At 33.0% G+C, this 13,925-nt stretch overlaps 1 long non-coding RNA gene across 1 annotated transcript; it reads right to left on the bottom strand.

The window, feature by feature from the left end:
- Positions 1–619: 619 nt before the first annotated feature.
- LOC124435604 lies at positions 620–1,051 on the bottom strand. The gene is made up of 2 exons (XR_006945079.1): positions 939–1,051; positions 620–842 (listed from the first exon to the last, which is right to left on the bottom strand). It is a non-coding gene; the product is annotated as an uncharacterized LOC124435604 (long non-coding RNA).
- Positions 1,052–13,925: the final 12,874 nt, after the last annotated feature.

Below are 13,925 nucleotides of genomic sequence, written 5' to 3'. Positions count from 1 at the left end.
ACAAGAACAATCCAATCAATTAAAACTTACCTGTTTCAACACTGATAAGTGACTCTCAAACATGCGTCGTAACTTCAATATTTTACAAGATAGGATCTGCACAGGCGCGAAGGTATTTCTACACTATTCCTGCGTACCCCGAGAAAGGCCTATCGCAAATGATCTCGGGGTCTGATGGGCGGAAGCTTTTTACGTATTTGCATCCCCATGTAGGATAGCGAGGGGCTGAAATCTCCACCGAAACGTTAACATGCAGCGTTCTAGTGCCTTACGCTTAAGAAGGTATCGGAAAGCATGGACTGAATACGTGGTTTTTTCTTTTGAATTTTATATTTGGCTTATCTCATAAAAGAAACTAGAACATTCAAGGATACTGCAAAGGTTCAAAATACTTCTGCCTCTTTGACTTAGAATTTAAACCAACTCTAAGCATGTTTATACGTTTTTTACATGTTACCTTTTACAATGTAACTTTCTCATGACTCTCTCGTGACGAGCGAGAGCCTCCTCTTAAAATATAACTTTCTCATCATGAATAAAAGCATCCATGGGCTTCATGAAAAAAAGGGATTATCTACTTTTTTATAATAGTTTTTACAAAGATAACTTTTAACAAGCCAAGCAATTTGTATCCTCTAAATTGAACCTCGCTTTCAATCCTTATGTTATAAAATTTTGATTTATTTTGGATAGTAAATTTCTTTTTACCTTACAATATTTTCATGATTCAATCTAGAAAGGAACTTCTCTTCTCGAGCAATTTTGCGATTTAACAGAACACTTGTCTGATTCAAATAAATTCTTTTGATCGCATAGAGATAGCCGTCCAATTTACTATGTACCTAAGCGTATATAAAGCATTTTCAAATCACGTACAAAATTTCTTTCACATGACCAAATTACCGTCTATTTAAAGGATGTATGTAATAAAAAGTTACCTTCACAACTGAAACAAACCCTCCTGGCATTAACTTCCCAAATGTTATGCAGGACAAATGTAAATTTGACGACAAACTGCATAGACCAACTCTTGAACACTGTTCTCGATTACTGTAAATAATCATTACGAAATGTTGATTAAATATTCTGAAGTAAGTATCTATGAAATAAATTTACATAGATGATGCAAATTATTTTTTGATTCGGTGGAAGAGATGTGCCATAGAAAGCAGAGATGATGAGTCAGCACGGGCGACGAGTTAGTAATATAAGTAATTAACAATTTAACAGTTGCACATAGCACATATCGTCATGGAGCAAGAAATGACACTCAACTGTTATTGGTTAGTTTCAGTACATTTAGTCGCAAATAGCAATGTATTACAAATTATGTAACAACAACGTAAAATTCAGTAAGAGTGAAAAATTCTCTGATAAAATGTCTGCAAAAAATTTCATACGTTTCCCTCCTCGCTATATGATGAAGTATAATTGTAGAAATTGGAAAACTCAAAAGCCTTCTCGTGGCTTAGCAGCTTAGCTCTAAATTTAAAACGGCTGAAGTTGAAGACGAAACGTCGACAGTAATCACCCTTACCATTACTTTCGCGATGGCCGTGTTGAAAATCATAGCTACGTCTGTCATGCTTATTATAAAAAGCTGACGTCAGTCAGAGTTAAGTTGACTCTGAAGATAAGTACCGCCAAGGTTGTCGAAACGTCAGTCTACATCAATACCAACAGTCCTTCTCAGGACTCTACTAACCTGGACGATCTTCATCCACAAACATGTTACGATACTCCCAGGGTTCAACCATTCACTTTATTACTGTTTTGTGTTAGTGAACTGTCATTTTTTTGGTGAAACTTGCCGACATTGTGAAAATATTAGCCTGTTAAGACCAATACATACGTAGAAGACACGCGATATCAATGACTATCGCACACGTGATGACAAACATTGCCTACAGCTGTGAATCGAGGAAAATATTTGGATAAATCGATTCTAAAAGAAGCGTTAAGTGATTTCTAGGCAGCCGATGATGTATAAACAATTGACAAGCTTGAAATCGTCAGCTTGCAACGTACCACTTACGTCACAGGTCATAAAATTGCCGTGTTTTTCCTAACTTATTTTAATTGCATTATCGCCTCCGTGGAGAATATTAATTACGTACAGTGCGTACGTCCAAAAACTCGTTTAATGTACTACTTAAATAAATATTACAGCATCAATATTGTTGCCAATGAAGTGCCAGGCAGGAAACGGATTCTCAATATAAATACAAATAATTTTAAACTTTGGTTTTATGAAAGTTATTAAAAGAGTGACGTTTCGTCTTTACTCAAGACATCTAGTTAGTCTGAAGACACCTAATTAGTCAAGACATTTTACTCAAGACACCTAATTAGTCTGAAGATGTCTTGAGTAAAGACGAAACGTCACTCTTTTAATAAATTTCATAAAACCAAATTGTTTATGACTATGTTTAAAATTATTTGTTGGGCTCTAATATTTATATTGAGAACTACAGCATCAACTAATTTCGTTGATAGCGACGACTTTGTCAAATGACATCAATTTTAATTCTTGTGTTTTGATGGATATATATTTCTTTAATGCAAGACTTTTTGTTTATTTAGATGTCCTTGAAAACATCAAATATACGTGGGTAGTATACATTATGCGCATGGCATTTGGCAAAATATCAAGGCAACTAATTAGAATGCGCATTATATACGTAATATGAAAGTTATATAACAATTGCCAGAGTAGTTAGGAAAAGTTTAAGTCAAGTGTCACATTTCCGTAACAAAGTCGAAAGAAACAGGAAAAATTTATCAAACAATTTATTTAGAAATATAACTAATAAGAAATGAGGAAAAGTAGAAGAACAATCCAATAAGTTAAAACTTATCAATTTCACCTGTAATAAGTGACTTTATGGTTAACACACTTGATGTTTGTACATTCGATGAATTTTTCACAAGAGATTAATTTAACACATTTTATTTTAACACATTGCGTAATTCGCTGAAAATCTCTACGTGCTTGACATTAAAATTTTAAGATCTATTTTACCTACAACATCGATGAAATTAAATTGACATTAAAACTTCAAATCTAAACATTTATGCACCGAACGATATGACTGTAGTACTTTGAGAACATAGAGATGTTAGCAATAGAAAATTACTTCCTCAATCTCAAAGCAAACTAACACATTCCTTAATAACAATTTTATTCTACATCATATATTTCTTTGTTGGGTATTTTTCCGGCAAGGGGAAGCGCGCCGCCGCTTCGCCCATCACCCTAAATCCGCCCCCGTCATATTACACCTAAATTTCCATTAAAAGTAATTTAGTTTCAGGTATCATTGACTGAGGAATTACTCCAAAGTTAGTTAAAGATTTAAGTAAAATGTTTTGAACCTCGATTGTTTGCATGGAGAATTCTTCAAACTTATTGGCAAAACATCAAGCTAAATCGCTTTCATTTAACAATCACATTTTCGATATTGTGCATGAAAATTCTAGTTTTCAGTTCACATTCACGTTACTTAGCAAAAAATAATTCGAAACTGACCACAATAGTAAAACCACAATGCGAAACCGAACTGTTATGATAAATAATTACATGCACATAAGCAACCATTTTCATTGTTTAGTTAACGTCACAATACTAACTAAAACGTTACTAAAGATAACCTCAATTAACTTGCCTAGCGCATATCATGTATGATAATGTATGATATAATGTTGTACACCAAACATATGTACTCCAAGATTTTAACATAATTATCGAATCCACTGAAAAACAGATTAGTAGCTACATCATAAAATAATGTATGATTACAACAAAACGAACCGTCTTTTAAAAGACTATTTAGAGCTAATGGTAAATTTTACTTGACTTGCCACGGCATTTTCACATGATTACTAGTTAAGAATGAAAGGGTTTTAAAATAAAATAAAGATATTTGCACAGACAGATTTCTTTATATAGACACAATGCCTTTCCCCATAGTAATAACACCAGGTACTATACACCACTAACCACTATACCACCAAACTCTATTTAGAAATTAAAAATGTAACAAATTACATGAACATACTGTGAATGAAGCTGGAGTGAATAAAGTATTTCTGTAATGAAAAAAATCAGGTAGCCACACATGTTTTTCGAAAAGATTTTATGTTTTGGACTGAATGCTTTCAAAAACATTATGAAAATTTCCGTCGAAACTGATTTGCGGTTAGCACACAAAAACACATCATCCTTATTCTGACAGCGCATTTCGGAGGCAAGGAAGAACTTTCACTCCTTTCGAACAAACTGGAAGATTCCAGGTAGCAAAAGTAGAGCAAATAAATAGAACCGACGCTTGAGATTCATTCATACTTAGTACTCGGCTGCACATACAAGAACAGCTGAAGACTGTCAAAAATAGCAAACCAAAGAAAATCGAAATTATTGTGAGAAATCGTTCGCTCGCTCATATTGGAAAAAGAAAAGCAATGGGTGAGTCAGAACTACAGTTGTTGTAAAATTATCGGCAGTTTATATATTGGTAAATGTAATGATTTCTTCAGCGAATACTTTTTAAAACAATAAAATGGAGCACATGAATTTAAAATCTTACAAAAAACTGAAAAATTATCTCACAGTAGGGCGGAGCTCTGATCTCATGCAATACTGAATGATAATTAATTTGCAGTAACTCTAACATAAGCCAATATGCGTCATAAGATCTAATCAAGTTAGCTTGCTATTAATAAAAACAGTGCCGGACCGGGTACGTCAAAAAATAAATTACTGCTGCTCCTTTTACAATATATTTACAAGTTTACAAACATTTTAGATGCAAGTGCATTGGTAAACTTATATTCATTAGAAATTCCGAACCAATAGTGTTTTTGAACGTATTTTTCGAATATAAAATCGAATTGAGCTATATAACTTTATTTTGCCGAACGCTGAGTCCGCTTATGATTTAAAACAAATTTTGTCGGCAAAAATATTTGGAACTTTAACATACATAGACGTTTTCCGCCGTTCAAACAAGGATGACGTTATTACAAAACTCTCTATACAAAGAGATATTGAAACAATGACGCAAAAAACGTCATTTGCTGTAATGAGTGCGTGACTAACAATGTACGTATTGTATAAAAATACCTATTTTACAAAGTGTTATAAAGTCTTTATTTTCAATGACTAATATTACGTACACATTTACACAATATCTCATCAGATAAGTAAATACGAAAGTATACATACACATAACAATACAAAATTTGCATCTACAGCAAAAGATTATTTCGGGAAGATATAACGACAAATTCATCTTGATTTAGAGTAAAATTTGACGATTCTACTAAAATACTTGTCTGTTTAGCCCACTTGCCTTTGTGAGTACAAATTCGAGCAAAAAAAACTTTTGGCAAGATATAGCATATGACATTAAACGCGCATAGGTGTAGTTAGAGCATGAGTCAGTACAGACAATTTCGTCATCGCCTGTTTAAACGTACTTCGCATACAATTGTAATTGCTGTAATTTCATCAGCGATACCTTCCAACTGATTTGATACATTCCAACTGATTCGATACACTCCAACTGATTTGATACATTCCAACTGATTTCATACATTTCAAATGATTTTATACATTCGATTCAAACTGATTTTATACAATACAAATGATTTACAACACTACCTATTCATAAATAGTTGTAGTTGTTGTAATTCAGGTGATACTTACTAGTATCAAATTTGATCATTTATCGTACAAGAATTCGAAAGTAAAGATGAACTGCCATCGCCGATAATCGTTCACGTGTAAATTTCTTATGTTGTAAATGTTGTAAGAGTTGGACAAGTTCAACTTCTAGAACAGCTCCCGATTTGTCTGCGATTAAATTACAACAATTACAACAATGACAACGCGTTTACTTATAGTTGTAATTGCTGCAAACGTTCATCACCGATCGAATTACAACAATTACAACTATATGTGAACTAGGCTTTATGGTAAAGTTGGTGCCGATCGTTCACACGAAATCTTGGACGAAAACATTCAAAATTTAAAATATTTTACGAGTAAAGCTAAACTATCTTTTCAAAGCATTTCTATAATGCCAGAGACAAATTTAGCTCCTAATATGGTTTGAATTACTGAATGGGAATACCATAGTCGCTCACGAAACACAAAGCAACCAATATGTGTCCTTATAATAAACCAGCATGACAGCAGTCGTGGGCGAATATATTATTTTCATTGTCTGTAATGTACAGGTCAATGCATATCAAAGACATACTGCAATAAATAACTAAAATAAGCAATGATATCGAAACATTAAAAGGGAAAACCATCGAGTATTTATGTGTAGATCTGATTAGTTACATGGAAAACTTTACTTTAGTAAAATACAAAACTTCTTCTAACAGCAAGCCGTCAAAAGGAGACTTTTGACAGCAAGCGGTCAAAAGGAGACCACTCACAGCAAGCGGTCAAAAGGAGACTTCTGAGTTCTGACAGCAAGCGGTCAAAAGGAGACTACTCAGTCTATTCTTCGGCAAACGACAAAATGAATATCAAATGCTTATGAACAGACATGAAAACCAGGTCGTATGCACAAGCTTAACCACATAGTGGTAAATAATATCTTACGGTGCCCGACAGTGATTGTTTAATATTATACACGATTTCTATATGAGTAAAAATATCCTGCAGTCTCAGTTTGCTTTCGGTCTCAAAAAAATCCCTTAAACTACGAAAGAGAGTTGTGCAAGAAGTTAATATTTTTAACCGCTGCATACAAACAGAAACAATCGCTTTAACAATGGAAAAATATGAAGATGTATAACCGGAATATTATTTGTGTAATAATGGCCACCGGCGTACATCGATAATATAATAACTAATTATCATATTACAAAACGATGCTAATATGTAGTATTTGATTGTATATATTGAATAAGTTGTAAATAAATCAACACTGAACAACTGACGGAGCAAGACCCAAAAGATAGCATGAAAGAATTAACGACATTGACTTACTGACGTTAACTTTTGGGTCGCGTTTATAACAGGTTAACCGCAGTAAGTCCTTCACAGCTATGTACGTATTTTGGTGTTTGTTACTGTAAAACAATGTCCATTAGGAAACCAACAATGATATCGTGTTAAAAACTTACAGAGCATGACCATGCAACTCTTGAGATGGCTAGGCTACCGCTTAACAGTTAATAGATTGTCACTTTGTCGTTTGCAAGAGCTCAAATGCTTTGCTTTGCTGTCTTTGTCTTCAATTTAAGAAAATATTTTAATTCTTGCTTTGATTAGCGTATTTGTCGTGGTGATTGACAATTGAGTAGTTCTTCAAAGAACAGTTGAACACCAAAATGAGGATATTACATAAAATTAAAATGACACGATGCATTTCGGCAAACTGCAGCATAATTTTATAACTATCTTCATTTCAGTTTTCTACAGTTCTTAAGAACTACTTAAATTGTCGTTCACCATGACAAATATGTTAATCACAGCAAAATTAAAGTTCGTGACCACAATAAAGTCTTTGTTTTATAAAAAAAATGTAATTTCCCTAAAACGTCATTGGAACTCATGCAATTGCCTCAATTCAAATCTGACTTTGCAATATTGTGCAGTCACTTTAAACTCTTTCCGTACAGGCTATATACACAGTAATAGATTTCTGAAATGTGATTTCCCTACAACATCATTGGAATTAAAGTGCGTCAAAGCTGACTTTGCAATATTTTGAGAGCAATGAGCTGCCTGAATTACTTATTACTTATTTCCAAAAACAGACGAGTTGTTTTTTTTTATAGTAACTAACTAATTTGCAATTCTATATAGCTATCAAATAATTTTATGCTCTCAAACAAGTCATGGAGTTCATCTTTTGAACAAAGAATGCACTATTGTCAAAAAAAAATACATATCCAATCGTATTTAGCTGTAGTAATGACAACAATGATATAAATGTAGCTTTAAAATTTTGTAACACGCAAATAGTTAAATGGATATATAGACACCGTAGCACACCATAACCCATGACAAACAAAAATTATCAAAATCTACAACAAGCGCTACAATGCGTATTTGCTCTTCCTATTTTAAAAATATAGCTACGTAAAGAATTTGACACATCTTTGTTGCCCAGCTATATAAAAACAATCGAAAAAGAAAATTTACCGCGGAATTTGCCAGAAGCAAATCAACAATTATATCTCAATTAAATAGCTATGTAACTTGGCATTTCGACAATTCATTCTACCTGTAAATTCTTCCCATTACATATTACTCACAAAACATGATAAATTGATATTTCAGTAATGTTTACGTCAAAATATAATGTGCCGACGTAGGATCGTTTAATTGAGAGACATGATTAACAGTGTCAATATTTACTTTTTAAGTAAGTTGAGAGGATAGGCCAACCTGACCATAGTGCAGAATATGAGAGAATAATGAGAGAATAATTATGCTATGGGCCCACGCTTTCAGATTCTTCTTTATGATTTGAATTTTACAGTAACTTAACTAAGGGAAGCAAACAATGGTTTAAGAGTAAGAAATCTTAACATTTCAAGTGCCAGTTTATAAATTAATAACGACATAAAATACTTCAATATAAAACTGGTTGATTACAGAGATTTGATGAGTCATCTTCAATGTTCAGGGATGAATAAACATTGATTGTATAGTAAATAAACAATTAAATGAGAGTACCTACATAATGATTACATATGAATGACATTCCGTTCAAATATATTCATAGTACTTATCAAAATATAGGATGTCTTTGAAGACTAATTTCCATCTCAATTGTGGTTAAAATCTTAAATTTTTGAGGTTTATAAAACCATGCTATTGAAATTAGAGAGTATAAAAAGACTTTTCAGAACTCATCATTTAAAAAGCGAAGCTAAGTTGTGAATTATAAGAGAGACAATACACCTGACATTGTACAAGATATCTTTGAGAAATCAGCTTGTAAAACAGAAGAAATGGGTGAGCAATGCATGTTTATTAATGATGGAGGAAATGCATAAATTTAGTCTTCAAGAAAATTATTTAATCAATTTCTTATAAATAAGACAGTTAAAGATACGTTCATTAGTGTTGACAAATTTTTTGATGACATAATTCTACGATTAATGAATTTATTTTGTTAATAATATAATTGAGTGATTTACTGAAACAATACACCATAACCCAACACCCTTGTATTTTTCACGATAAAATAAATGCTTCATAAAATGAGCAGTTCACGTGTGTAATAATGAGCATTAAATAATGAATTTTCTGAAAAACAATCTTTGTCTTCTTTAGGTGTCTTTAACAACTTTATATATACATGCATAATATGTGTGATGTTCATGAGCAAGAATGTGCATGGTAAAACAGAGAACAAGACTACTAACAATAAACCAGGTACAAAAACAAATAATGATTTGAATCACGATGAAAAAAGTTAACGTTAATATTCATTTTCTATATTTATAGTCCTCAAGCAAGAAGTTGTCTCAATTTATAATGAAAACTTCACTGACATTCCCAAGGACAGGGAGCCATATTATGTTAAAGTTCAACGATGTATCATCGATAAAGATAAAATTCCTACATGTTCATTATGTTGGCCCCAACCTATGACATTGACAGAAGTCGAGATTGTCGTTCCTGATTTAAAAAACTACACAAAATTTTATAAATATATTGTATATAATCACACTTCTTGTTACCTGGAAAAGAACTTGACAGCCGGGAACTTTAATTTACACAAGAATCTACCTTCAAACGAAAGTAAGGACTTCTGTATTTAATTAAAATTTAAACTGAGATCTAAATTTGAAACGCTTTTCCTTTTGTGTTTACAGTTAACGAAACAGAATTTACAACAAAAGTAAAATACAATCCACCAAACGTGAGAACATGTAATGACTCTTGCAAGCATCCACAACCTCGTTTTAATCTTTACAGTGGATATAAAACGGTTGAATTAAATGATCTCTTTATCCCATTCACTCAATGCTTGCCTGGTTGCAAAGCAAATGAGGAAATGAGGATTGTCAAAAGAAAATTCCTCGATGGTTCATTCCTGCTCGAAAACATTAATGAACATAAAGCTTGCAATCTCTGGAACAAATATTTATCGTAGCAGGCGCAGTGATCCAGGTAAAAAATTTTCAATTATGATTGAAAAATTTAACCAAAAAGCGTACTGTGTGTAATTTGATGTGCACAACCTTTGAGAAAAATTGCAAAATAATCTTGTTTTACGATTTGCTTCATGATCTTATTTCCATAAAATTTCTCTACAGAAAGTCGACCCCAGGTGCTAAATAAAGGTTTATTTGTTTACATCACATCACCTAAATTGATGTTAGTTGCCTTCATTCTCTAGACTGTCCTTATCTCAATACTCATTCTTGACTGTAATCTGTGTCATCGTAAGAAAGGAATAATGTATTCGATAAAGAGTTGTGGAAAGAATGAAGAGTGTAAAGACTGCGTAAGAAGACAGCAGACTATGATAGAAATGGTTTAAGTATCAGTAGTTTTTATGTCACATTTCTGCTAAAAACGAAGACATGAATGAATAAAGCATCTGAAACCAGGCCCATCGGAAGCTGTAGGGTTTGGGCAGGCTGCAACCCCCCTATTCAGTAATTTTCAAAATTGTTGTGAAAATTTAACAAGCCCAGATTTCCCCAAATCTTCTAGGAGAAAGTCACATACCGTAGAGTCTCGAAATAATAAGCTGCCCGGGCTATTTCAATTTTAAAAAGGTGGCTAATTTAATGGTGCGGTTACTTTCAGTGGAAGGATATTTCGAGACTCTAAGATATTTGAATTTTCAGACCCCCCCCATTCTTACTTAGAGCTTCCGACGGCGGTGAAAACAAGAAATGGCTGAACATTGTGTTGTGCGACAAGATGAATGACGTACAATTGTTTTCAGCAGAAACTGTGGTCGTAATATTTTAATAATTTGATAATATTCTAAAAGCTGTATAACATTTGCACTAATTTCTGCCAAATCAACATTCATACTAGATATTTTTAATTAAATTAAATTTTCTTTATTGATATTAAACTGGAATTCATGATTATTAGTGAATGTGTTGAAAGTTGACGTGTTCTGAGAGCAGTAATATGGGCAAGTTTTGTTGTTGCATATTCTAGCAACTTTTTGCTCATCTTGCTCATCTTGTGGGCATCCACTGAAGAAGGTTTTAAAAGCCTTTTTCCTCGTAAACCAGAATATTAAGACCAAAGGAATGATCAAGTCAGTTGGCAGATCATCATTTCAAGAGCTTTCCTTTTCAGTGATAAGTTTATGGATTAGGCTGACTATTATAACAAAGAACGTCCAATTAGATTAGAAAAGTAAATTTAGTAAAGTCAAAAGAACCAGTTGAAACTTTGGTTACCTTTCATGCACGAGAATGTGTTTATATAACCGCGTTTTCTTTTCTTTGATTGTGGACTAAATCAAGCATGAATAGACTACTTTAAGTACAAAGAGTAAACAGATAAAATCTTGGATAATAACTGAACCAAATGCAATAATGACCAAATCAATTCAAGTGTTTTAGGGAACAAGCAACTTTTTATTTGCAAAGGTAGTTGCAACGAAATTGTTTTTTTTGTAGATAAAACGTTTGTTACTTGCACCGCAATTAACGTAGCCGATATTCCGTATTATGTCCAGCGTATCAGTGACGTGCGTCACGAAGCCAGAGTAGGGCCCTAGGACCAATGGGAAAATACTGGCCCTTCTTAAAAAATATTAGCTATTGCGCAACAGAAAATTATTTCATAGAAATCATAACTATCTTCTCCTTTCTCTTTTGAGTTATAATTATCATATTTTCCTTCATAAATTATTTAATTATATGTTTAAAAGATAGTTATATTGAGTTTCATTGAAGTTGATTTAAATTTTATATAAATGGTTGGTCATTAAATAAATAGATCAGTAGCTAAATCATTGCTAATTTTATGCTGATTACCAAAGAATAACACGTGCAAAATGTTAATATGGCGGACGATTTTTAAATTCTTTCCAATTCAAAAATAAAGCAAAGGAATGGACCGTTTTCGCCCTCAACGAATTAATAAATGACACACAAGAATGACGCTGAATCATGAAACAAATTTAACTTTGTTGCATTTTTAAAACGTTGTATAAAACGTCAAACTCACTTGACCTGTCTCGCATTGAAGGTGAAAAAGTTGTTTAACTGTCTCAATTCAGAGATTTTCCTGAAGAGCTAGACAGTATTTTGACTAAATTGATCAGTGACAAATGACTTAGGAATGTATCTTAATTTGCCAATCACAACAAATGATAACCACAAGCAAGTTAAGAATTATTAATTATGTCGCGTATTATTCATTATTTGCATGTGTTATAGTAATCAATAAACCTTTCGTTGCTTTTTAAATTGATAATAAGCTGAAGTTTTTATATTGCGGGAGATTATATTTTAGGAATGAAAAAAAATAGTGAAAAGCACTTTCTAGCCAAAGTGAATTAAAAAAAATTAATGCTTGTTTTAATGCAAATTGCCACCACTGAAACGTTACAATCGGGAACAACTGAATACATGAGTATCCTCTCCCTCCCCTCCCCAATTTACTGTTCTGTAGACGGTCCTGCTTTCACGTATTAAACTTGGTATCCAAGGATAGTGCAAAGTGTTAAAATATGCTCTCATATTCTTCCTGTAATTAGCAAATAATTAAGTCAAGTGTAACGAAGGAAAAACAATTGGAAAACAGTTAAACCATCCAAACGATACAATTTGAAACGATTAATTTTTTAAAGACGAAAACTAGAAAAGTGAAAGCCAACCCATAAAAACAACAAGGACGAGAAAGAAGGCAAGCTTTGTTTCAGGTGAAATAATGCCATGTAATAATCTTTTGAATAACGTCGCTTTCTCGGTCTTTACTGAGAAATATCAGACCTTTGTCTTTTTCTACAAACCTTACCCCACGGGCTCGGTCTGTACAAGAAGACATCAGTCCGATATTTCTCCGAAAAGACCTCGCGCTCAGCTATTAATGACTTAGTATTGTAACTGGATTTCAGGGAAATTACATCGGGATTTCGGGGTGACTATGGTTGAATTCGAGGGAGCTAGTTAAATAGCAGAATTTTGGGCTCAATACAATTATTTTACTCGCACGCCCTATTTAAATCTCACCTTGTCTTGAAGCAAAAGAAACAGTTGGGGTTACCCAGATAATATGCAAACAATGGCAGCAAATATATTAGATAATCACAGCGAATATATAAATGACTATGTTCAGTATAGAGTCACTCATTATTCAAAAATATGAAGACTATAGACTAAAAAACAGTCGATATGTAAAAGAAAAATCTCAAAACGCAGCAACAGCTGTGATATATACTCAATACACACTTATCATCGTATCAAACATTTAAATGTCAGTACACTTTCACGATACTTAAAATTTATCTTTATATTCGGTACCTTCTTTAAGTTACAGCATTCTTTATTAACCTCTTCTACAAAACGCTTTCAAAGCCTCGGTAAAAGTACATTGCTTACATTGAAAACAGCAGCGTGCTTCTGTGTCCCATCCTCGTCATTATTGAAACCCAAAATGAAGCATTCGACTGCATTGCGTAAACTTTAATTATTGTACTCACAGATTACCAATTGGCGAATTATCAAAGTCATTGTATCTCTTAATTCTCAAGTGAAGGTAGTTATTGTTTAGCAATGCTAGAGAGCATGAACACTTCTGCTTTATACAATACATATGCATAAAAAATTGTTAATGAGTTCAATAGAGTTATTAATATGAAATTCAGCAGTATTATTCTATTGAAATGCTGTCACTGTTTGCTTATTGGTGGGTTGCAACCATCCTCCTGAGAGTAAGAGAACAATGGAATGCTGGCGATGTTGGA

This window comes from Xenia sp. Carnegie-2017, unplaced genomic scaffold (assembly GCF_021976095.1).
Source record: "Xenia sp. Carnegie-2017 unplaced genomic scaffold, XeniaSp_v1 HiC_scaffold_14, whole genome shotgun sequence".
Lineage (NCBI taxonomy): Eukaryota > Metazoa > Cnidaria > Anthozoa > Malacalcyonacea > Xeniidae > Xenia > Xenia sp. Carnegie-2017.
Note: the sequence above shows the minus strand (reverse complement) of the source record. Positions and strands in the feature narration are given on the sequence as shown.